The sequence below is a fragment of the Pavona decussata genome, unplaced genomic scaffold, assembly GCF_977016875.1.
Source record: "Pavona decussata unplaced genomic scaffold, jaPavDecu1.1 SCAFFOLD_12, whole genome shotgun sequence".
NCBI classification, from domain to species: domain Eukaryota; kingdom Metazoa; phylum Cnidaria; class Anthozoa; order Scleractinia; family Agariciidae; genus Pavona; species Pavona decussata.
In genome coordinates this window covers 1,031,562-1,057,257 of record NW_028145435.1, presented here as the reverse complement: position 1 = coordinate 1,057,257, position 25,696 = coordinate 1,031,562, and the positions used below count along the sequence as shown (strand labels likewise).

At 38.6% G+C, this 25,696-nt stretch overlaps 2 long non-coding RNA genes and 1 pseudogene across 3 annotated transcripts; all 3 read right to left on the bottom strand.

The window, feature by feature from the left end:
* Nucleotides 1-228: 228 nt before the first annotated feature.
* Nucleotides 229-18,828, bottom strand: LOC146487961 (uncharacterized; annotated as a pseudogene). The gene is made up of 11 exons (XR_014867505.1): nt 18,479-18,828; nt 15,952-16,520; nt 14,897-14,988; nt 14,420-14,533; nt 14,006-14,119; nt 3,473-3,603; nt 3,251-3,327; nt 2,868-2,874; nt 2,681-2,787; nt 2,168-2,170; nt 229-2,036 (listed from the first exon to the last, which is right to left on the bottom strand). The product of XR_014867505.1 is annotated as an uncharacterized LOC146487961 (transcript).
* Nucleotides 18,829-21,352: 2,524 nt separating this feature from the next.
* LOC146487960 (uncharacterized) lies at nt 21,353-23,277 on the bottom strand. The gene is made up of 4 exons (XR_014867434.1): nt 22,859-23,277; nt 22,698-22,784; nt 21,895-22,115; nt 21,353-21,435 (listed from the first exon to the last, which is right to left on the bottom strand). It is a non-coding gene; the product is annotated as an uncharacterized LOC146487960 (long non-coding RNA).
* Nucleotides 23,278-23,801: 524 nt separating this feature from the next.
* LOC146487959 (uncharacterized) lies at nt 23,802-24,455 on the bottom strand. The gene is made up of 3 exons (XR_014867433.1): nt 24,349-24,455; nt 24,173-24,255; nt 23,802-23,993 (listed from the first exon to the last, which is right to left on the bottom strand). It is a non-coding gene; the product is annotated as an uncharacterized LOC146487959 (long non-coding RNA).
* Nucleotides 24,456-25,696: the final 1,241 nt, after the last annotated feature.

Sequence of the window (25,696 nt, the reverse complement as noted above, 5' to 3'; positions counted from 1 at the left end):
CTTGAATGAGCAACAACAATGTATCCTTGCAGTCTAAAAAAGTCAGTGTGGGTTAGCATGGTGATAACAAGTGAAGCTGCCAGAAGTAGAAGGAAAAAAAACTTGAATAGCAGTATTAAAAGAGTATGTATTTTAATTTTAGTAAACAATGGACTGGGTGGCATGTTTACGGCAAACAACCATGACCGTCAGGGGACGCGTTGACGAGTAATCTTTGCATGTGGCGGTATTTTAAAAGGCATTTTTCGCTGTAAAGGTGAGCATTTAGCGAGTGGTTTGCGTAGCGAAAGTAATAAGCATTAATCTTTGGTCTGTTTTGTTCGCAGCCAGTCATTAACCATCCGTTTGAAACAATATATAAATAATTATTGCTAAAACATGAGCCGTTCTACAGTTAATGGTTATCCGTTAGTTCCATTCGCAGCCAGTCATGACAATCCCTTCTCCAGTGCATGATCATATGTTCGAAATTTTACTCGAGCCGTTTAGCTGTTCAGGACCATCCGTTCGAAATAATATTAAATGTTTACTCGTTCCGTTCAGCCGTTGAGGTCTACTGTTCGAAATTTTTTTAGCCGTTCAGCCCTGATTACCATCCATTCGAAACTTTTGTCAAGCCGTTCTGCCGTCATACCAATCCGTGCGGAATAAATTATCAGCCGTTCGGTTTTATCCATTTCAAACGGCTTCATGGGCCTTTTCTTACCCGTTCGACAGCCGTGCCTTTCACCCGTTGAACGGAAAGCCGTTAGTGTACTTTTTCGCGTGAGAGGTCACAAATTACCTTGCAAAATGTTTATTGCGTATTTGTTGCATATTTTGTCGTCTTCACTTGAGCTCCCTCGATGAGGTCGTCTAGCGAGGCAGGCAAAGCACTGTGGTTCTTCTTTCTTTTGCTTTTTTTCCCTTGGGTTCAGGGGGGGGGGGAGATAGGCAAACCCCGATCAAAATTTTGGGAAATTTTTCACCATTTCCTTAACAGTTGTACTTGAAATTACTTTGCGAGGTTTCGAAAGCTTTGAAATGTTTTCAAATTGTGCCGGGAGACACAGTAAGCGTGATGTCACAACCGTGTTTACATACTCTCATCTGAACACACCTATCGACCAAGGAGAGCGCGCGTACTATCTCAAATATTTTATAAAGGTATATATGTAATGAAACAAGACTTCACATTATTGCATATCATTTTGAAACACATTTTCAAAGATAGGTAATCATTGTTATATAATAGTTTATTCATGTAGTAAAAAAATTATTAAATAAACCTACCTAAAATTAAAGGCCAATTTGTATTAAAACATACATTTTACTATCAAGATTCAAATACCTTTTTGGTTTTGATGTCTCTGGGTGGATTAAAATTGGTATATATTAGAACTAACCCTCCCATCATAAAAATATTTATATATTAAATAACAAAATTCTAGTATTTCATAGATAAAAATTGAAACATTAACCATGACAACATTTAAACATTTGCAGAGTAGCGGCATGGTCTGATTAAGACAAATAAAAGTTTCTAACAATTTAAAATTAAGTCTTAGTCGTATGCATAAAAACTTTTTTGGTTTTTCTTGGCCTTTTTTGGTAACTCTTCCGCTTCCTGATTATTGTTGTCAGTGACTGGTACATAAACCCCATGGTTGGGATCTTTTCTTTTTTCTTCCTTTGGTGCATGTGGTAGATGACTGTGACGAGGTTGGTATCTATATGTGTTGGCATCAATGACTTGTGGAGTGGAGGGCTGTGAAGATGGTGGTGTTAATTGTGGCAGTGGTAGTGTTCTGTGCAGTGCTTGTGAAGTTGTGGGTGGTGGTGGTGTACCTTTTGGCAGTGCTGGTTTCTGTAGGTGGCATTGGTGGTGGTAAAATGGAGGCAAGGGCTGCTGTTAGGCTTGAAGCTTCTTCCAGTGTTACATGTACAGTTACAGGTGGAGACTTTGAGGAAGTGACATTTCCTTTGCCACCTGATCTGCCTCCTGCAAAAGGTCCCTTTTGTTTAATCCCACTCATGGGCCAGTAAAACGTCCTATTCTGTAAATACAAATGAACATATATTAAAATTCTTTTATCATCAGTTAAGCTGCACTCCTGATTTGTTACGAAAATTATACATTTAAATTAAAGTGCAGCTTATCTGCCAGTGTTTATGGTAAATTGCTAACATTCTTTAAAGTAAACGTACATACAGTGGTGTTACTGCCATCATCTAAAAGGATATTAATAATCAGATTACTTATCAGGATTTTTAATGAGGACATGTGAACTAGCTTAATTGTAACCTTCCAAGACATTTTTTGACCTGCTTTAAACCCTCAAAGTCGTATTAATTTTTATGATCGCTGAAATGGCGAACAGTGGCGGAGTCGCCTCCTCAAGGATATCAAGTCAGACATATAGGACATATAGGATATTCACTAGTACTGGAACCATATCATGTGCTTATAAATTATTCAATATGATAGTTGAAATATAAATTGCCGAGTTGAAATACAATACATGACCAAATTAAAAGAAGAATCCTTGAGACATAGTATTTTTGTAGTGGGCTATTTATATATGTCCCTTCAAATGATAAACCAAAGTTGTTTTCTCTCAGTATCACAGTGTGGTAGCTTATTAGTAGTCAACTTCATGTATAAGTGTATGGAACTGAAAAATGTAATGCAAAACCATACCTCAATATCTTCAAGAAACTTTTCTCCGTTTGGCACTTCCAGTTTTATTTTTCCTCTGCCAATTTGACCGGCTATAATTTGCCATCATTTTCAGGAAGGACCTGTCACTTGAATGCACGTGGTTTTCAGGACTTTCCTCCAAAACTTAAGGTCGGCACACATGAGGGGACTAGTCCCTGCATGCAACTAGTCCTCTGAAGTGTTGAAACGAGAGAAAATTGAACTTGAAGTTAGCCATATTTCACTTAAAACAGATGTTTCGCTTTAGTTAAAAACACAATAACACAAACTTTAAAAAATTATTATGATGTTTGACATTAAGTTTCTCAAGAATGCTTTAGGACTTAATTGCGGGGTCACTCAGAGAAATTAACCAAAGTGAGTCGTTTTAGATAGCATTCCAAAAGTTACTGTGCTGTGAGTAAATTTTTAGTAACTAATTTTTTCACTTATTGCTCGAACTTTGAATGGAATCTGTCTTAATTGTGAGCTTAGATCCATACTACTGGGACTAACTATTATTACTTAACAACAGTGGAAAGGGCTGATATAAACATTAAAATACCATACCATTTGACGACGACTTCTTCAGGAAACTACTAGCTCTTGCCACTTTCCTATTGTCATGCATGACAAGAACCTCTTCCCTAAATTAATGAAATCCATTATAACATTTACTGGGTAACTGCAACATCTACCTTAAACTTACTGCACTCTAAAAATAATAATCTTCCATATAACAACAATTAATAATCAAGAAAATTCCAATACAGTTGTAGATAGATAGCCTACCCCTGCTGAAATTCACAGCTTCCATTTTTGTTCAGCTTTTGCTGGACAACCTCCACTGTGCTGATAGCCACATGCTCTTCGATATTAGTCATTGGCCTGGTCTCTCGTGCCATTCCCTAGTTGAACTTAAGCTAGGGAATTACAAAAGTACGTTGGTATATACTGCTAGAGAAACTTCAAGGCGTTATCACCATTAAAGAAATGGGAGTTTTCATTTATCAATGAAAGCTCTGGATATGTTGTATATGAGGACAGCCATGAAAACGGCAAGGCAACACAACTTGAGATTTGTGAGGCAAGAGTAAGAAAGACAGGTAAGAAGCAAGAACCTATATGCTGCCTGATGTGTTCTCTTGGTTAATTAAAATGGTCAAAAAGGATAATGGCTTTAATTAAGCTAAGGTATTTTAATTAAAATATAATATAACAATGGAGTTGATGTTCGTGGGCGTAAATATGAATTCTGCCTGACTCAGGCTCATTTTAGCCCAAGCCGCATGCGAGGGCTAAAATGAGTTCTGTGCCCGGTAAAATTATTATAATAATATTTAGTTAATGTTTTTTTCAATAATTTTTTTTATTTAGATCACTTTCAATTTCAAGCTACATACACCACTACAACAGAACGCTACTTACAATACAAACCCTTACAATACTTACTGTTTACTTATATGAAAAAAAAACATACAGCTAAATTCCTATATTTACAATAAGGATTACTTACACTACCAAAAAAAAAACGCGCACACATATACATACATACATACATACATACATACATACATACATACATACATACATACATACACATGTATATCCACTATATAAAAGGGATAATGGAAAAAGAAAAAGAAATGAAAAATATTTTGCCTGCTGATTCACTGAAATTTAGCTTTATATACTTTGAATATTGAAGCGAGGAAAAAGAAAGGCAATGTCTGGTAGGAAGGAAAGTGCAAAAAAAAAAATAATAATAAGAGAGAGAGACCTCAAACTGGTAAAAGGTTACTAAAGAGAAGGTTCCATTTTTTTTCTTATAATGTTTCATAAAAGCTTAAAATTTTCAATAGTTGGAATATTTCCTTTGCTTCCGCAAAGCCAAATGTAGAATCTCGTAAGTAACAGAAGAAAGTTAATTGCAGCTATATTTTTGGAAGTATCAGGCTTCAGACCCAAGACAACAAGATTGTTAAGAAGATAGTCCTCGGATAAAAAGTTACAATCCTTTAGAGAAGCAATAAGGTGTTTCCAGAAAAGTTCTGTTCCAGAAAAGATGCATGAAATTTGCAGCTTCCTCATGGCAAAATGTACATGTCATCCTTGTACCCCATTTTGACTAAAGATACGTTTGTTGCTAACGTTTGGTGAAGAAATCTAAATTGAAATTCAACAGTTTGGTGTTTTTGGTACATTTAATAGCAGTCATGTATGCGTTGTGCCAGATTAAATCACGAGCTTCTGAGAAAACCTTACTCCAATTTCTCCCGACTAGAAATTTTATATGAAAGAAATGTGATGGTATATTTCCAGCCTGGTGAATGAATGAGAATGATGATTATTCAAGAAAGTGACGCAGGCATACTCGGAAAAAAGAAATCCGAGTAACCTTCTGATTACTAGTTCGGATGCTCTACCACTGAGCTACAGGAGACTCGTGGGAGCTAAGGCCATTAAACTAGGTTCATGGGACAAACATCCTGCATACTGCTAGGATTTGAATGTCAAACGTGTGGTATATGAAAGAAATGTGATGGTATATTTCCAGCCTGGTGAATGAATGAGAATGATGATTATTCAAGAAAGTGACGCAGGTATACTCGGAAAAAAGAAATCCGAGTGCTCCTATCAGGAGTCGAACCTAAGACCTTCCGATTACTAGTTCGGATGCTCTACCACTGAGCTACAGGAGACTCGTGGGAGCTAAGGTCATTAAACTAGGTTCATTTTGCTTCTACCAGTTTTTGATAAGCTAGTCTGCTGGGCTTTTTTAATTATAAAAAGGCAGTTGTGAAAGACTCTTGTTCATTACAATTTGGTGGTATACCATGAGGTTTTTGATTTTTCCAAAGCTCTCGGAGGGTACATGTCATTCCATAGAGTGTCAAAGGGCAAACCTTGGTATGATACTTGCTTTCAAATTCTGTTGGTGATAAGAAAGTACTTGGTTTTTCCTTAACTATTTGATTCACATGAGAAATGCCTATTTGATATCATCTTTTATAGAAAACCGCTCTAATCAAAGAATTATACCATAAGCTTTGTGTGAGGAAGGATTCTACTGTTTCTATTCAGCCTTGATAGGTTAATTCAGACCATATCTCGAAAATCTCTTTTTAGCAAGCTTCTCTGAGTCTTTTGTATCAAGGTTGCCCCTCAAAAACAGTTTGGTCTCCCAAGTTTTTCGAGTTCAGCATCAAAAAAACCTTTATATTTCCCCTTATTACTTTCGTCCTGGAGTTTTAGACAACGGCGAATTTTGCAACAAATGCATTCTACAAATATAAAAAAAAAATTAGCCACAAACTTAGTCAGTTACTATAATATATACAAACCTCGATTTAGCCGTTAATTAACGGCTAAATTTGTTGCATATAATATTTCAGACCCTTTATTTAGCCGTAAATTAACGGCTAAATTTGTTTCATACATACATATATATCAAACCCTCGATTTAGCCGTAAATTAAAGGCTAAATTTGTTCCATATAATATATCAGACCCTCGATTTAGCCGTTAAACAACGGCTAAATTTGTTGCATATAATATTTCAGACCCTTTACTTAGCCGTAAATTAACGGCTAAATTTGTTCCATATAATATATCAGACCCTCGATTTAGCCGTAAAAAAAAATGTTGCAAATAATATATCAGACCCTCGATTTAGCCGTTAAACAACGGCTACATTTGTTAGATGTAAGGGATCAGGTCCTCAATTGTTGGCTGGAAGCGTGGGAAAGAAGCGTCATGAGCCACTGATGTATATCTTTGCTCTTTAGCTCTGCGCTCGATCTTTGTCGTGTTCTCGCTGCCCTCATTGGCTTATGGGAAAGATAAGAAAAAAAAAAAGAAACTGGCTGTATCTCCTTAATGTCTGAAAATGGTTTTTGTGCAAGAAGTTTGTGGGTCACTGTTTTATCACTTTCGCAAGCCTGGAGTATCATAAGTGTTTAATTGGCCGTTTCAATTTGTCTTTTTTTTTTTCCAGTGCTAATATACAACAACAGGGTTGTCTCTCCTATGCCTTTCCATTACTGCTGTTTAACTACTGTATACTTTTTTATATCTCGAGGGGCACAGACTAGAATTAAAAGATCATTTATGACTGGATGAAAAGATTTTTAATTTAATCTATTTGCCTTAATAAAAATAGAAGAAATGATCGAATTTAATTAACGGCTTATTATTATTATTATTATTATTATATACATGTACATTCAATTAGTCAAACTTTTAGAAAAGCGATCAACCTGCCAAATGCAAAGCTTGTAGCTTTCAATACAATTTCTTTCAAATCTACAATTCTATGTAAAACATGTTCGTAATTCACTGTGCAATCAGCGCAATTTTTTTTAATGCAGTAGTCGGGCCCGGTGAGTTCGAGGGAGCATTGTTCCCTTTACAACAGTAGCATTATAAAAAATTAAGATGGTAGGTTTTTTGCCGACAAAAAAGGAAAAATTAATATAAAAAGCTCAATTAAAAAATGATGTACTTTATAGGACGAAAGAACAATTAACAACGCTCGAAAAAAAAATCTCAATTGAATTTAATTGAGCTTTGCTCTTGATAATAATGGAAGTAATTTATTGTCATGTTTGATTTCGCTGATGTGGCCTCTTGCTTCTCCTCCTCTTCTCTCCTTGGTCACTTAGACTGACCTCCTCTTCTCCAGTCGTCTAACCTCTGAATCTTATTTGTAAGTGATTTCCACTTTCCAGCCGCCTGCTTCGACCGTTTTATCGTTGCCGAGGGACAGTTTTTGGCCTTATGGCCTATCCCTCGACAATTGAAGCAGCGAACTAAGAGAAGGAATAAGGAAAGGATAATGTGAGTATATATAGTTACAGTTATAGAATAATTTTTATTGTCGTATCATTGAAAGCTATACTGCAAGTCAGGCTACTTTAATAAAAGGTGGAAAGAAGCTTAACTTTTGTATTTATGAATCCGGTTATAGTTGTGTTTTCGTTAGCCAACAGCTGGCCAATTAATGATTTGTTTTTTACAAGATAAATTTGAAGTACACGGTGTTCAAAAATAACGAAAATGCAACTTTTCAGTTATCTCATTGTGCTTGCAGGTGTGATGTTAAATCGCAGTGTTAATAACAAGTTGCATCTTGGGAGTAACATTCAGTATATTTTTTGCTCGTTACCAATCTCGTACCCAGAGTCCTCTGGCTTTTTGGTCAGTGGGTGGTCGCCAGCAGAGACTCCGGGGAACTGGAATTTTATTTAAATTTTTTGATTGGCTGTCCCGTAACGGCTCATAACGGCTTCCATTGTTTTAACGCAAAAATTAGAAAACCTGCGGTAATAAAATTCCAGGACCCCAGATTCTCTCCTGGCGCCCACTCGCTGACCAAGAAGCCTGAGGACAGTCGGTACGAGATTGGCTCGTTGCATACTTGACCCGTAGGTCCTTAGCTGAGACAAGTATCTGTTTTGTCTTGCATGGTATAAATGGACATACCATCAGGCGATCAAGGATTGATTCTGTTTAAAAATCCAAGCGGTATCATCTTATTTCTACTCTCAATTGCCTCGTTGCAAATTCATATAGGCCTCGTCCACTTATTTTTTTACCTTTTTTTCTTGTTTTAATTTATTAGTCGTTTTAATCCCCGTTTCTTCGCATAAACACAACAACAACAGAGCTTAATCAAGTACCTAGACTCCTCAGGGTCTTTGGCCAGCGGCTGTTCACCAGAACCGGAGTTTAATTCATACCGCGTGATTTCTGCGGTAAAACAATACAAGCCGTTTACGAGGCAATAAAAAAATTTCACTTTCTTCGAATTCACTCCTGGCGACCAACCGCTAAACTTCACCTCAGGTATGACATAATACACCTTTCGCTCAAGCTAAGCTCCTTCGTAGGTCATGCTCGGGAAGTGATGAACGCTTCTTTTCACTTTGATGTTCCCCTATTAGAAAATACAAAAACTTATTCAACAGCTGCACAAACACAGAAACCTCTGAAATACTATAAATATGTTTTTTCGATTAAGACTGCCATAGAATTTAAGAGAACTTTGAGCAGCATGCCCAGCGGTGAGCAAGTCAAAAAATTCTTGATTTCGTTAACTTTTTCTCAAAATCACATTTTATGTTTTTTTCAAATTCCCGGAAACTACGCATTGTGGCTGCTAAAGACGAAAGCCAGATGTGACATTTTTACTGTAAACTAAACGGAAGAACAATGAACCTGATACTCATTAGACCATTTCACGGGACTTTGGTGTTTTAACCATGGGGAGTAAAAAATGTATATAAAGAGCAAGATAAATACTTAACGAATTCGCACTGAATTCAGACAGTGTAAAGGGATCTTTTTTATGAAATTACCTCTAAACTCCTCAAACCTCTTCCTCCTGTCTTCCCGCGTTCTTGAAAATCTCTCACGCGGACGTTTGTAACGCTCATCTGACGATCACAAAAAAAAGTGATTGGTTTACTAATTCAGTCAGGCCAGGAGCCATAATCAGCCAGTTTATGGCTCCTGATCAGGCTAATTGTTTTCTACAATGCGAATCCTATAACGGGAGACACAGCTTGAACTCTCTCTGTCTCCTTCCGTGCTTTATGAACACTACGCAAGTGATGCTGGGTATCTATTTTTCCGTTCTTTGAATGTTTTGTTTTTGTCAGTTTCTTGTTCAAACAATTCGGTTAGTTACAGCATAAAACCATTTTCAATGGTCACTTAAATGGGTCAAATGAATCATTCCAAGAATCAAGAAGTGTTCAGACAAGTTACTTAACAATTCGAAATAATCATTAGTAATAGCCAGTAATTACCGTCACTAATGCTTGTGTCCCGCAGTTCTCTCGATCTACTACTCGTCTTAAACAGGACCTATAATAAATTGCCAACAAAAAAATTGAATTGAATTTTCAATATCCTCATTGATGTAAGTGCGGTATTTACGCCACTTCAGTGTAACATGCTTCTTCCAGGCAATAAAATTTAGTGCTGTGCTATAGCGCACTGCCAAATTTGCCGGTTTAGCATTAAACTCAATTCAAACAATGCTGACAACGCTTTAAGTCATATTTAGACCTCCAAGATGTGTGACAAAAGTACGGACCAGCTTTCCCTCGCGTATTTAACATGTAATCTGTGCACAGGTATCACTTCAATTAAAGCCACTCGAGTCATTATGCCGATGTCGAGGACATGCCTTGCCAGAAATTTTGCAATGAGAGATTCAGATGCGCTGTTTATCGGAACTGAACTCTACTCCATAAAAGACGTTTAACAAATGCGTGTACTAACGCGTTGCAATCGAAGTTATTAAAAAGAAGTAAGATAAACCGTCGGAAAGTCAAGGAAGGGTGATGCCACTACTTTCATAGGTTTTAGTTTCTACGATTTTTCCATGCTTTCCCCCCTCCACCTTCTACTGCTGTAGGGTTATGGATTTCTAGTAAGTTCTGGTGTTACATTTGTTAGAAAACTTACCAAGGAAAGCATTGAATCGGATTCCATGTACCTGGAAACCATTGATGTTACCACCTCAAAGTACCTTACTCGTCTGATGCCTCTGTTTAAAAAACACGCTCATAGGCTAATCCCCGGGGTAAGGGTTGACTTTGTTCTCCCTCACCTTTGGCAATTCTATAAATACTTTCTGTATCGAGGGAAAAGAGCACGCAAGATAACTAGAAATACCAAAGAAATCTCTCTTGTGAAGGCGTCCCAACTTGGAACTTATAAAGTTATTAGATCATCGACCCAATTCAACCCAATGTTGGTTTCAATTAGTTGCATTCTCTATGCGTAAAGTTCTATTGTCGTACGGTACATTCGGACAAAATAGTATCTATTCCAACAAAGACAGGTTTCCTGGTCCCCCCCCCCCCCCCCTTGTCGCATTCCTTTCTAAGACAAGGGTATTAGCCTGTGACTTAAGAAACGGGACAGTACTGGTAGTTTATCAGCTTTCACACCATGCCATTTCAAAAGTCATTCAGAGGGTATCATCGAGTAACCAGCTTGACTCATTGTTGCCAGGCACTTATCCAGTTAGATGACAAAATTTAATCTGCTATTGACACTGGAGAATACACTGTTGGCATGTGTGTTTTTTTTACCAATCCAAGGCTTTTGATACAGTTAACCATGAAATTCTCTTAGGAAAACTTGGAGTCCGCAGGACTGCTCTAGATTAGTTTCAAAGTTATCTTCTCAACAGATAATACTTTGTTCAATACAATGGCCACTGTTTATCTACCCAATCTGTTAATTGTGGGGTCCCACAAAGTTCCATCCTTGGACCTCTGTTGTTTTCGATTTATGTTAATGATATTTTTGACGTGTAAAAAGAATTAGGATTTATTTTATTCGCGGATGATACTAATGTCTTCCATTGCCATAAAAATCTCAATTTCCTAATTCAGAATGTGAATTTTGAATTGATTACGTTAACCTCTTGGTTTCAAGCTAATAGGCTCTCAATTAATGTTAAGAAAACTAAATACATGTTATTTAAGCCAAAACAAAAAAGGCAACGCTTGAACTTTGTGATCATACTCTAGCTCAGGAAAGTGAAACTGTTTTTTCTAGAAGTGATTTTGGACGAGCATTTCTCATGGAAATCGCACATTGCTTACCTACAGTGCTAGTCAAGCTCCCTTAAGACAGTTCACAACCAAGCGGTAAATGTCCTTCTCCTGCTCTTCTCACCCCTCGCAATGTTGTTTTCGGCAATTGTTCTTGTCAAACTTGTGAGCCAACATTGAGAGGGCAGGGTAGCGAGATCTCTCCCAAGTAATTTGACTAGCACTGTGTTCGGGAAGAATTTGAAGTATGCAGTATTTTTGGTCACAACAAAAATAGCGCGTTTGTTTTCGCGCTATGGAGGATTATTGCTATGATGTCGTTCACTTATAATCTACTAAATACCTCAGCAGGAGCAGGAAATTATCCCCCCTTATCCTCGTTGTTTTGCCGAGTTAGTATTTCCACAAAGGTAGTTTACTGAAAGTAGAGAAAGTGACTGGAACGGTTTGTACAAGATTGTAAGCAAAGTAGTCCGTTGGTGGTGACATGTTTCAAGGGTTTACCAACGGGTCACCATTTTTCACAAGGCAGTTTATGTCTAATGCTCTCTGTTATATGCTAGAAGAGGCAACGAGGAAGAGAGGCTATTGGCCACAGATTAGAAATTCGTTATTGTGATATTATTCGGATTCTCAGGGAGAATTTTGTTGTGTTTTGTGCATGGTGACGTTGTAGATCATAAAGTAAACCAGGTTCTTTAATTTAATTAATAGATGGTGACCCCAATTGCAACTCTTTTCACAGCTCCTCCTTTTCACACTTTCTTTAGGGAATACAAATCAATGCTTTAGCTTTTTCGTGAAGAATGTTTCATTAAACAGATGGTATTTGATTTCCACACAGTACACGCGTCGGGAAGATGATCATGCCATGCACAAATTTAATTAAGTGTAATAACTTTGCTGGTCTAAGCACCGCTTGACGAAAAATATCAAAACTCGGCTTACAGTGATCAAAACACCACGTTTGAGATCTCTTTTTAAAGCTCTCAAAAGACTCTTCGTTCATTGATATAAATAACAGCTTAAAATATTTTGCGAAGAACTCAAAACCATCAAATGTCTGCAGTGATTCCGCAGAGTTCCTAAAAATATAAGAGACCAAAGGAATACTCTCGCAACTTCGCGGCTCAAGGCTGCTTAATTAGGCTATTGTTCCTGTCTTTTGAATTCGCTTCAGGGTCTTCCTGGAAAGTTCTCACCTTTTCTCAACCGAGTAAAAATGAACTAATTTGCATCATTCTTCTCGGCTGCCGAAGTGAATGCCCAAAGGAATAAAGAGAGCCTTCAGGCAACAAAATCCAGTGGAGTCACCCATTTCTCAATGACACACTTAAATCAGCGTGAAGTTGTAATGTTTTCAAATTTGGGGTTACATCTCACTCCCTAGTTAGACTTATTTTATTTAAGGTATATAAAACAATACAAAACTTATTAGATCATGAGATTTAGTTTTGCAACAAGAATTTTATAATTCTCCACTAAAAATAGCACACAAACAATAATTTATTGAAACATGCCATCTTGTCCTTGCGTGACCACTGGAATTTTTTGAAGAAAATTGTCAAGAATTCCCTGTGTGTTTTATTCCGTCAAAGGCTGGCTTTTAAATTATGCAAGCTGATTTTTTATAAGCTTCAGCACAAGAATAGAGCTTTTCTTTAGTGTAACTTTCATTGTAAATTTCGATGTACCAGGAAAAGAATTTTGTCCGCAAAGTTTCCACAATTGAAAGCGTCAACAAAAATGCTGAAAATAGGATTCTTCGGACTTTGAAAACTACATGTAAATAAGAATCCTCCAGCAATATTTTCATAAGACCGTATTTTCAGAAGGATGCCTAACTTAACTTCAAAAGGTTGTTTTAATACGGTAAGCCGTCTTACTTCCCGAATGATTTGAAAATGCACCAAATCGCGTCAAAATTTAACGCCGGCTGCGACGCGATCACCACATTTCACATTATGCTGGAATTCTCGAAAACGAAAAATCTTTGGAAAGTTTTATTGATATTTTCGTAAATAGTTCTCCAACGGGATTCTCCTGACAAAATATGAGGAAATCCGAAATGTTAGTTTTGACTGTGAGTTCTCAATATTCTCAGTCAGCCGCACTTAATGTTTTCGCGCCTAGAATATGCTTCCAATTATAAGTTCTTATCCTCGATCACTTTAAAATTGGGACGGAGCTCATCATTCTCTTTCTGTAGGGCTGCGAGACTCGATTTTGTGTTGTCTTCGAGCTTTTGTATTCCCTCGGTTGTCATGTTTTTATCTGTTTCGTTTGTGTTTAAACTTTGTTTAAGATCTTCAAGATCACGCTTGGTAGTAGCATACGCGTCTTCAAGAGTGTGTATCCTTCCTTCTAATTTCTCGAAAGCCTTTCCGAGATTATTGACTGCTTCTTCGATGGCATCCAGCTTTTCAAGCTTCTTAAGAATATCCTGCAGTTGTTTTTGAATGACTTCGGCCATATTCAGAGCAGATAGGAAAATATAGTCACCTTCATCGCCTTCAGCTTCGAAAGAATTAGAATTGTCCCATTCTTTAAGTTTCTATGTTCTGGCGACGTATCTAGAGAACTATTGGAGGATAACTGACTTGTTCTTCTTTTAGTGAGCAGTAGCTTAAAGAAATCTTCCATTAAGTCATCCAAATGAGTAATATTAGGCGGACAGTTTTCCAACACGTCTTTACTCCGCCATTGCCAGTCCCAGTCTTTCTTAATGTTTCTTCCTAACTTTATCTCACCTTTTCTGACCTTTTCCAGAATTTTGTGTTTTTGAGATGATGTCTACAAGTCATCATTTTAGAAAACTGTTCTCTAATTTTCCAAAAGTTCAGTGTTGGGAGTGCATTTGTTACCTGAAATAAAATTGATTTTAATATGTTGAATATTGCATTTCTTTCCCATGACAAAAAAGCAATGTCAGGCTTAATAGACCTTCTTTAGCTTAAGCTTGGCGTGGGTGGTTTGTTTTCCCATTGTAGACCATTTGATATCCTCTGGAGAATTTTTGTTTTATCCCTCCTAAAATTATTCATTTATATACATGCAACTATTTATAAATTTGAAAGCAAGAATTCTCAAGAGTTTCATCAAGTGGTCTACAATGGGAAAACAAACCGCCCAAGCAGCTAAAGAGGTCGACTCTTGTGATAAACTTAAGATTAAGCTTACCTTAAAATGAATTTCTCCATGACCTTGGAAGATATTTCCCTGGAGAGGGGCATACTGTCCCATAAAACAGTAATCTTCGCTGCTTCTCTCAAAACATACTGCAAATAATTATGACTACAATTTATCCTTTTGGTGGAAAACAAAGCTAAAGAGCTTAAAACAACCAACGAAGGAATCTGGTCGCAAACTTTCATTTACCCGAGCAAATGTCGCGGCCACTCATTTGATTTGCGATAAAAATAAATATTATGTTTCTTGTTTTGTATGACGAACGATGACACCTGAAATGATCAAGCTTAAGCTTATTCTGCTGCTTACAGTAAACTACGACTTTGAGAATGTTTGATTGTTCTGATCTTTAAGTGGCACATTTTGATGCTCAAATTATAAAACAATTTGACTCACAGAATCATTCAGTTTCAAACAAAATATCTCTAGATCTAGCCGTTACTGTTACCTACTGAGAATGTCTGCTGTGCCTGTGTGGCCTTTCCATTTCTTTTCCGTTTGGAGAGAAGTTGTTCCATTGTAAATTCTTCTTTGCCAATGAGAACTTCATGATCAATTAGCCAAGGGGCCTAAACGTTATGCCTCGTAGCACCCCTCATAGGATATAGTGAATTGGGTATCAAATTAAAGCTTATTACCTACATTTTTAGAATCTACTTGTTTGCAAACCGGTAATGTGTGCTATAATGAGATTGGGCTGTTTCCATGGGGGGTGGGGTGGGGAGAATTTGCTTACTATAGTCTTGGTGAGAAGAAAAATGGCCCATACCTCTAACAAACATTAACCAAATTGGTTCAAATTTGCAACGTATAGTTGTTGTATCATAAGCTACCCAAATGTGTTATCGGACCTAAGGTGTTTGGTTTCCATGGCAAGAGGCATCAGTCAAATACTTCTTGGTTATGAAAATATGTGGTTTTTCGAATACAAAATGAAATTTTATGTATTTAACTCGAGAAAACGCCCATAAAAGTATTCTACAGTAAGAGCGTCTGCTCTGAGACACCTTAATGCTATTCAAGATGTCCCAAAGATGCATCAATGTCTGGAAAATTGCTATTGCAGGAAAGCAAGGATAACTGGCATTCCTCTGGGATTGGGGCCACAACTGGTAAAAGCCAAGGAAAAACAATCGTCTCTTTATTGAGCGGTGCATCTCACTTTATTGAGCAATGGAAAGTTTATCATTATACATCTCGATAAAGCAATGCCTACTGCTAACTAATAAACCAATGCCAGTGGCATTGCGTGTTTCCATAGCAACGCTTGCAACGTTCTTCATATATAATCTGCATTGATGCTAGATTTCAAGAAACTTTTCTAGAAATTTGTCACATCCGCAATACAGTATATCATGAAGTAACTTTTACAGGTCATCTTCTTCCTCACTACTGGCGGAGTTGTCCTCATCATTGCTGAATTTACTGTTGTCGTAGTTGACACATTCTTCCCCTCAAGAACATGCATCTGTGCAGTGGAGCTCGGTCTTGACACAAGAGCACCTACGGGTTTCACACTTTCCATTGCAGCCACAGCACATTAGCTCAATTACAGATTGCGGGGCTGGTGCGAGGTCAGTCCAGTCAATCTGCAGCGCCTCTCCTCTAACTCGCCATCCTTGACCATCTGGTCCTTGATTTAGAATTCTGGCATCCAGTGCACGTTTCCAAACATAAGCTTGGTAGTTTGCACATTGTAGATGCTTCTGTAGGGCAGCATGGGTGGGAGGAAGCTGGTATGACTGTAGATTCTGGTTTTTGCAGAATAACTTGTATCTTGTATTGTTGACCTTACAACAGTTAACACCATTGCAAAGTGAACAAACGAACTTCTCCATTTTTCTAAGATCTTCTCTCATTGGTGGGACACAATCACCAACTCTATGGATACTTGCTCTGCTGTCTTCGTCAGCTTTCACGGTATCAAGAGCCGCCTTTTTCCCTTTTCCAGCAAAAGAGCTTTCTGTGTCGCACCCAGTGAGTGCATGTAGCCCTGGTAATGCCCGACACACCTCGACACCTAGCTGCTCACAGACCTGGGTGACATTGATGACACGAGCTCGACTTCTTGTGCCACTGAGAAGAAAGATGTCAGCACCTATGTACTCTTGAAAGTAGCACGCACGCCAATACTTCTACTTTAGTGTCCGATGACTTGATTAAGATCTGTTGATGGGCCGCGTCAGAGGCATGCAAGGCATACAGAAACATTCAGGTATCTGCCTCTTCTTGGTTGCTGCAGAGTTCAAGCACAATACTGGAGGAAATGCTACCTTGAGCATCAACGCTTATCTTGGAGCAACTCTCCCCAAAAAACAAACAAACAAACAGCGTTCTTTCTCAGATCTTCTTGGGAAAGCGCTGGTTGGTCCCCCACATATCTGCAAGGAATTCCATGAGGTCGGTCTTGTTCAAACCATTGGCAAGGAACCTTTTCCACTGTTGCGGACAAAGCTGTTGTGGACTTCTAATCTGGACAGCTAACTGTCCTGATCTCCCCCGCTTCTCATGCTCAATGTTACGGTGGCCCAGAAGGCTCAAACGCAAACATTAAAGAAAACGCAAATAAAAAAAAGAAAACGCAATTAAAAAAAAGAAAACGCAAATAAAAAAAAGGAAACGCAAATAAAAAAAAGAAAACGCAATTTAAAAAAAAGAAAACGCAAATAAAAAAAGTAAAACACAAACAAAAAAAGAAAACGCAAATAAAAAAGATAGAAAACGCAAATAAAAAAAAGCAAAACGCAAACAAAAAAGCAAAACGCAAATAAGAAAACGGAAATAAAAAACAAAACGGAAGTAAACAGGAAAAACGCGTAGGGACTGAGCTCTAGGATTGTTCGCCATTTTGTTCGCAGAGAAAAGAAAACATTCTACCACCGAAGATGTAATGGACAGAGAGGAATTAAGACCATTGGTTGAACACTATTTTCATCTTGGATTTGAAAATCAAGTCATTGTTGACTTCCTAAACAATCGACATGCAGTCAGGCTAAGTCTTGCAACTTTGAAACGACGGCTTCGTGACTACGGTCTCAGTAGACGTGGCTTGGACGTTGGCGATCAAGAACTTAGGGAAATCGTGCGAAGGGAAATATCCGGACCTGGCGAACTTGGAGGTTACCGAGCAGTTTGGCACTCGCTGAGATTGAATCATCACATCCACGTGCCAAGAGCAAGGGTTGCTAATATTCTTCGGGAGCTAAATCCAGCTGGTACGAGAGAAAGGAGACGCAGAAGGTTGGCAAGACGGAGATATACCAGTTACGGTCCTAATTTCTGCTGGCATGTGGATGGTACGATTAGTGAAGTCCAATTAGTGCATATGCTAATTCTTCCAGCCTGCAGAGCAGTCTGATTTGATTAAGCACCCCTTGTAAACCTTGTTAGTCATTAAGACTGCAAGTCACAATAGTGATCAGCATCAAATTTCTCCATGCCATTTATCAATGTATAATGAAAGAGAGAAGATACGAGTATTAAGAAATGATCACCAGTGAAAAATTCTCTAGATGTTTTAACCTCTTCCTACACATTTTAAAAGAAAATGTACAGAGACCACTGAAGTCAGTAAGGAAAAGTTGTTTCTTGACTTTTGGGACTTTCAACAGACTCAATAGCAGATTGTGTAACACTGATATAGAGGCAAGTGCGGAGAATATTTTTTTATTTTAAACAAATAAGTAACAGTCCCTTTAGAAACCTTTGCAGAGAGCTTATTCAAGCCCCGCTGAAGTTCTGTGTAGGAAGAGGTTAAAACATCTAGAGAATTTTTCACTGGTGATCATTTCTTAATACTCGTATCTTCTCTCTTTCATTATACATTGATAAATGGCATGGAGAAATTTGATGCTGATCACTATTGTGACTTGCAGTCTTAATGACTAACAAGGTTTACAAGGGGTGCTTAATCAAATCAGACTGCTCTGCAGGCTGGAAGAATTAGCATATGCACTAATTGGACTTCACTAATCGTACCATCCACATGCCAGCAGAAATTAGGACCGTAACTGGTATATCTCCGTCTTGCCAACCTTCTGCGTCTCCTTTCTCTCGTACCAGCTGGATTTAGCTCCCGAAGAATATTAGCAACCCTTGCTCTTGGCACGTGGATGTGATGATTCAATCTCAGCGAGTGCCAAACTGCTCGGTAACCTCCAAGTTCGCCAGGTCCGGATATTTCCCTTCGCACGATTTCCCTAAGTTCTTGATCGCCAACGTCCAAGCCACGTCTACTGAGACCGTAGTCACGAAGCCGTCGTTTCAAAGTTGCAAGACTTAGCCTGACTGCATGTCGATTGTTTAGGAAGTCAACAATGACTTGATTTTCAAATCCAAGATGAAAATAGTGTTCAACCAATGGTCTTAATTCCTCTCTGTCCATTACATCTTCGGTGGTAGAATGTTTTCTTTTCTCTGCGAACAAAATGGCGAACAATCCTAGAGCTCAGTCCCTACGCGTTTTTCCTGTTTACTTCCGTTTTGTTTTTTATTTCCGTTTTCTTATTTGCGTTTTGCTTTTTTTTATTTGCGTTTTCTATATTTTTTATTTGCGTTTTCTTTTTTTGTTTGTGTTTTACTTTTTTTATTTGCGTTTTCTTTTTTTTAATTGCGTTTTCTTTTTTGTTTGTGTTTGAGCCTTCTGGGCCACCGTACAATGTTCTTTATTGAGACGCGTGGGTACTGGTCTGCTACAAAGTCTATCCTCCTCGATTCTCCCGCCTGCTTGATTACTGCACTGAGGATAAGATCCGCAAGCTCAATGAAACGATCTGGTATTCTAGGTAGGGTTGCAGTAGTGCCATGGCATTTACGATTACGGCAGAAGCATTTGGTAGATTTAGAAGGATCTCCACACCATCCTCCAGAAGCTTCGCTAGAGCAGACTTGTTTGTCTTAGCCAGTGAGCCATCGTAGGTTGCCAGAGACCAAGGCACGGGTACTAGTGCGTGACTGAGGAGATCTCTTGGGTCAATCTGTCGACTCTGTCCGATGACCAGGAGCCTGGCAAAAAGATTTCTATTTGCTCGGAGCACTAAACTCTTCCCCCCTTAATTAACCGTGTGTGGTTTCTGGTATAGTCTGTATATCTGGTATAGACCCTTCTCTTCCATTATCTTAATATTGAACGCTGTCCAAGCTGGTATGACTTGAGGATGTTCTGCAGACATTGCAAACAACAAATCTTCAAGTGGCTGTCAACACAGTATCCATCCAAAGTCGATTGAGCGAGCTCTCTGTGTGGTTTTTTTGGTATAGTCTGTATCATTTGGTTGATGTTGATCTGCACAGCAGCAGGTCCCTGTCGGCGACCGGAATGATAAGGAATAACATCGGTGGCAATGAGTGTGATTGTGCGGTTCTTAGGAAGCGCTTCTTCAAATTGAATGTCTGGTGGTGGAGCACAGGTAAGCGGTATTCATTGGACAACAATACCATTAGTGCAGTGTGTCGTTCCCTTGCCTATTAGGAGACGGATACAAGAGTCTTACATTAAGAACAAAATAGTTCCTGTTTTATAAAATATAAATAAACGATTGTATGTGCGCTATAAATCAATAGTTTACTTTAAAGTACAAACAGATGAGCTGAAGAGACGAAGAGATAAGGGAAAGAGATAAAAAAAAGGATAATGTGTCCTTCTCTTTAGATACCTGATAAAGTCTTCTCCTGAAGGTCATTGTTATCACAACAGAAAACGGCAGGAACACTGGGATTGCACACGGTCAGCAACGTACACCACTGCAGAGATTTGTAATTTGCTGCCCAGCAATTGCTGTCTTAAGCACTTCAATCTGAGAATATGAAAGACCCTGACCAAATCTGTTCAAGAGAGTTACCAGTTTGGCATTCCCAGTGAGGCTTTCGACTGTCATGGATAGTAGGACATGCTTGGGAGTCTTGGTGCATCCCCGGGAAACACAGTGAATTAGATCCTGTCATAGTGAAAGAATCCAGTGATGAACATGATTGGGTAGATTTGTAACCCGTTTAGTACTAAATTCAGTATCTGAGGTAAGAATCAAGCCAGGATATTGTACAGCATATCAGGCACTAAAGCAGCGTCATTGTAACTCATCAGCCTTTGGTGGCCATGAAAGAACTGGCTTCACGTCCAGGAGAAGGTTTCGCAGTTCTTTTGACGCATGATAAACCTGATGTGCAACGTCCTTCCTGGCTCTTGGGTCTTGCTCAGCTATCTCCTCCACTCCAGGCTCTAACCCACCATCTGTGATATATGATTGTGAAACCAAAGACTCAACAATTTCTTCCTTCTCGACATTGGTGCTATAAACAAGCTCGGGCTGGCTAGGATCAGAAGGCTTTTGAAAGTCTAACTGTTTTCCAAATGCTCCTTTCAGTCGTAGCTTGAGCTTTGATGACCTGTGGTCACTGATGTTTAAGCATCTTAAGGAACTTTACCTTGAAGGTCAGTAACTACCAATGCCTCGTCCTTGAAGTGAAAAGTCCAGTGGGCAAATGCCAGGCAGATTTTTCCATGCGCTGAATTCAATCCCTGACTCGTACTTGTCCCGTCATTGCCCAAGTATTTTTCAAATTTCCCACTCAACGCCGCTTCCATCATGAAAACATCCTCATTATCTCCGGCATCTTTCCCCTCCAGAATGAAGCCTGTATAACACTTAAAAAAATGCAAAAGTGTGTCAAAAAAGTACTGTGGATACATTTACGGAACTAGTTTTTACGACGGTCGAGCACCAAACCCCCTGAGCGCACACATTGACACGCTGACAAGTCCGGAACAATTCCTCATCGATGGGCATTTTGCTCTGGCGGCTAAGTACTGTTATTGTTTCGATCTGAGCAGAAGAAGTTCAAGTTTAAAATCATTTTATTCGGGTAGGCGCACGTGTAACTGGATAGGATAATTGGAAAGTCCTTCTCACTCAGGAGTTTCATCTAGGATGCCTTTGGTGACCTGTTTGAATTGGTTTGCTAGATGCGCAACAACCATCTGAGTTTGCACTTCCTGAGAAAGGTAGAGCAACACAAAGTACATAAGTTCTTTTGAACTGGAGGTATAACAAAGTTATCAAGAAAGAGGAAACAACCCCGTGAACAATTTAGAACAATACATTATAGGTTCAGAACATTGCACGTTGAAGATGCTCCCACGCATTTAAATTAAACTAGTGATTGGCTTCAAATTTCTTGGGTGGGGGTATCCCAAACCCCCTCGAGGTGGTCTTGTACTGGGTCGTCTTTTCATGTTCACCTGAAGAAAACGCAAATACTCTGGTCATTCTCTTCTGCTTACACCACAACAAAGCAATTGAACCTGACCGGAATAAATAAATTCCATGGCGGGGACAAAAAGATTATCACTCGCGTAATTAGTATAGGAAGACCACTGGAAACGAGTTCCAAAAATACTAGTTATTCTTCAAGTCCACAGTCGTATCTGACTTTAATACAAACCGATCTATACCTTCATGTCCATCTTGTGTACATTCCGCCCTTTTTCATTTGCCTGGTCTTTTATGGTGTTGATTTTTATAGTTTGATTACAACGTCATCTCCAACTTTAAAATCACTTAGAAGTGGATTCTTAATTTCCACAGCTAGCTTCGCACGGAATGCCATCCAAGTAGCCCAATGCCTGCCAGGCTTCTGTTGTGCCATAGAATGTCAGTACCCTGTACATGGTCTCTAAATGGATTAAGCAAAACACCGATTTCACTCAGTTCTTCTTGTCAATGTTCAATTCGGTGGCCCCACAGGGTTATCATGTTACTGAAAGTTACCCACGAAAATCGTAGTGAATGAAATGTGTACTGATTGCAAATGTAGCTAATCGGGAGCACGAACAATATTTTGAACGGTGGAAACTAATGGTTCGCCCGATAAGCGATGCAAATGAAGTGTCAGTAATGGTAACTAATGCTGAATGAATTTACCGAAGAGAACGTCATCCGAGAGCGCTTGCACAAAAACCTGCATGTATGTAGGTAGGTAGGTGTAGGTGGGTAGGTAGTTTCCTCCAATAAAATCATGTAATTTTTACAGTACATGGAATTGAACACGAAAATGAAGGGTTTAGGAAGTTCATTCTGTCTTTCCAAATTTCTGTCTTTTACCGCAGCGAAAAGAACTCTCCTGAAAAACGAGCTCTATGTAAGGTAAAATACCTTTCACCACTCTTGCAAATGTTATAGAATTTCACTGAAGGAAACGAAAGAAAAGTCAATCTCAAGTTTGCATTTATGGTGACGTGCTCTATTTATTTAGTACCTTGTTGGTCGTTTGTGGCTCCTGCTTTTGGGTAAATACTTCCTCCAACTTGAAGCAATTTGGTTTTGCTTAGCTCAATCACTGGTTCTGTGAAGCATTGGGATGTTATTGTGAAGTTTCCTCTTTATGTTACCCCGTAAATGTGAACTATGAGGGCTTACCTTCTTCACCAAGTGTGGGAACGTCAGTTGAGGGACTGTCTTGGACAGAAATCGCAGATTTGAACATGTTGATATTCCAGACCTGCAAATTGAAAACGCCAATTGAAGTGGCACCATGGTTTAAACTTACCTTAATAGACAAGTTCTTTGCGTAGTTTATTCCCTTCAATTTGCATGCGCAGGGTTATCTGTCGGGGAAAGCTAAGAGCTGGTGCATGTAAAAGGCAATGCATATATCCCTGAATGAATGAGGCAGGTATGACGCCAAGTGCTCATCGGGAGCGGGAGAGGTGGGGAAAAAGATGGATTGGATACTGCACCTCAAATTGTGGAATCCCTACTCCTGAAGGAAATACCATGTCTATAGAACGATTTTACCCTACTTTGCTGTTTGATGCATATTTTTGATGAAAAAGGTACCATTTCTAGTGCAGTCAACCCAAATAGGTCATTATATAGGAGTACATCCCCCTCCGCACACGCAAACCGGCTCGCGCATGGGTTGAAAAAATGTATTGTACCCTTTGAGTAAATGTTTTATTATTATTAGTATTATTATTATTATTGTTGTTATTGTTGTTATTATTGCTATTGCTATTAGGATTATTATTATTATTAAATGTTATTGTCACGGAACAATAAACGTCGTTGTAGAATTTGCCATATAATGTATTGCCTGAAAGATCGACCAATGCCAGTTGCAAAGGAGGCTTGCATAACTCACCCTCTCAGTTTTGATCCTGAGGCCAAGAGAGATGTTCCGGAAGGCCAAGATATATTACTGAGGTTTCCATACGACTTATCACTCGGCTATAAGAATTAGAGGGAATAAGTTCCTATTAGATATATTGTTGAAGTAGGCAAATTACCTGAAATACCTTGCAGATCATGATGACACAGAGAAAAATGTTTAGTTTTAATGCCAGCCATATCTTCCTTTTAGGTAACAAAAGTTGAAAGACGCTTTGTTATAAGTGTACGTCTCATCTGTCATTCTTGCTTTCCCGTTCAATAGGAAGAGATCCAGATCCCTCCCGGAAACCTCCTCCTCGTATCCGGACTCGTTGATTTGCAAGAACTCTCGAGCACATGTTTTCAACACAATTTCCATCGTTGCCACCTTCCCAAACAAGACCTGTTTAAAAATTCAAAGGTGCTATAAGGTGCTAGTTATCGAGACCAAAGGCTACTGAAATTTCTTTAGGTAATTATTTCCATTTGTTTTAGTATATTGTAATCAACTTCAGTTTACGTTTTGGAAAAATCACGCGAACTGAATTGTCATCAAATAAAAATGGGATAGGGGATACAGACCTGCTTTTGTTCGTCAATGTCTACATATGTCTTCTTTTTTCACCGCGCATGTATTTTGGGCGCTTGAGCTGAATCTATATTGACTAGGTATGAATAGAATCAATGCATTCAATCGCAATGCAGTTAGAAAGAAAATAAAGTCAACAATTACAAATATAGCTTGTGGAAGATAGTACTTTATGAAAAGCTGAGGTGTTTGGGTCTCGCGGCCATTTCCCTTTTTTGTGCACGCCGGCACTGAAGCTACTGTCAGTGGACTGTTTTCTTTTGGCTTTGTTCGCTTGAAGCAATAAGAGATTGTCCACCTCTGCCTCTGTTTACTTGAAGAAGGAGGAACAAGGTCTCCCTTTTCGTATAGTTCTACTATTTTTGTGGCCATTTCAAACAAAGGATGGGGGAGAATGGCCACTTTAAAAATGTGAGAACAGAATAAGTGCCATCCTGAAAAAAAAAACATGTTTTAATAGGTAACATCATGCATTGTCACCTACAGGATGATAATATTACATATTTTTATGTCTGGCTTGATTTTAAACATTAAGGAAAACTTAAGTCCAAGTCATCAAATCCTTCCTTTGCCTGTATAGTTTTTTTAGTGGAAAGAAAGACCAGGGCATACTGTAAAAGCTGCAAACAGCAAAGCAGGAACTTGGCAATATCAATATTTAATCTTGACCTTGGTCCAGTATGAATAGAATTGTGACCCGGTCAATTGGGCATGACTGCAATGCAGGTTTTAATTAATATTAAAAAAAAATGTCAAGTGTGTATTGGTATTCTCATACACCTTAACCAAAAGACCAAAAGACCTTACAAGAAACATTGAAGTGCGAAAAAATGATGATATAACGCCCAAATATGCCCTGGCAATTATGATGCGCCAAGAATAAGATAAGCTTACATAGGATAATAGGTCACTGACTTAAGCTCAATTCAATACATTTGGTAAAGCTTTACAAACACATCAGCTCAAGCAAATGAAAGCGGAACCATTACATACCTATTATTTTTAGTGTATATAAATTTACTCAGCCTACAGTGCGAGACTTTTGAGTTAAGTTTTGAAGAAGACACGTTTCCAGACTTCTATTACTGAGCAAGATGGCAGTTGATCATGCTGATTGAATTTCACACCAGATGAAAACTGAATCTTACAAAGTTGTGATCCGGTTTAGATATTTCGACAATTGATAAAAAATACAGCATGTAGTTATAAAGTGTTCCAAAGTAAGTGGACAAAACCCTCTCTTAACAGCCATGTTTTCAATGCACGCAAGGACTTTTGGCTCCCAAACACCCACTGCAAAAACTTTATATTATGGGCTGATGACAGCAAGGCTTGTCCAGATCGCCTTGACGACTACAAGGAAACCCTCACAGTTTTGAGAAAACATTATTAAGTAACTTCTGCACATTCTCCATGTTTATAGAAGAACTCAAAATATATTAAACCCTGGGGCAAACAAGCCTTAATTCCATGTCCACTCTACGTGGTTGTTTTCATAATGCAACGAGCAAGAATAA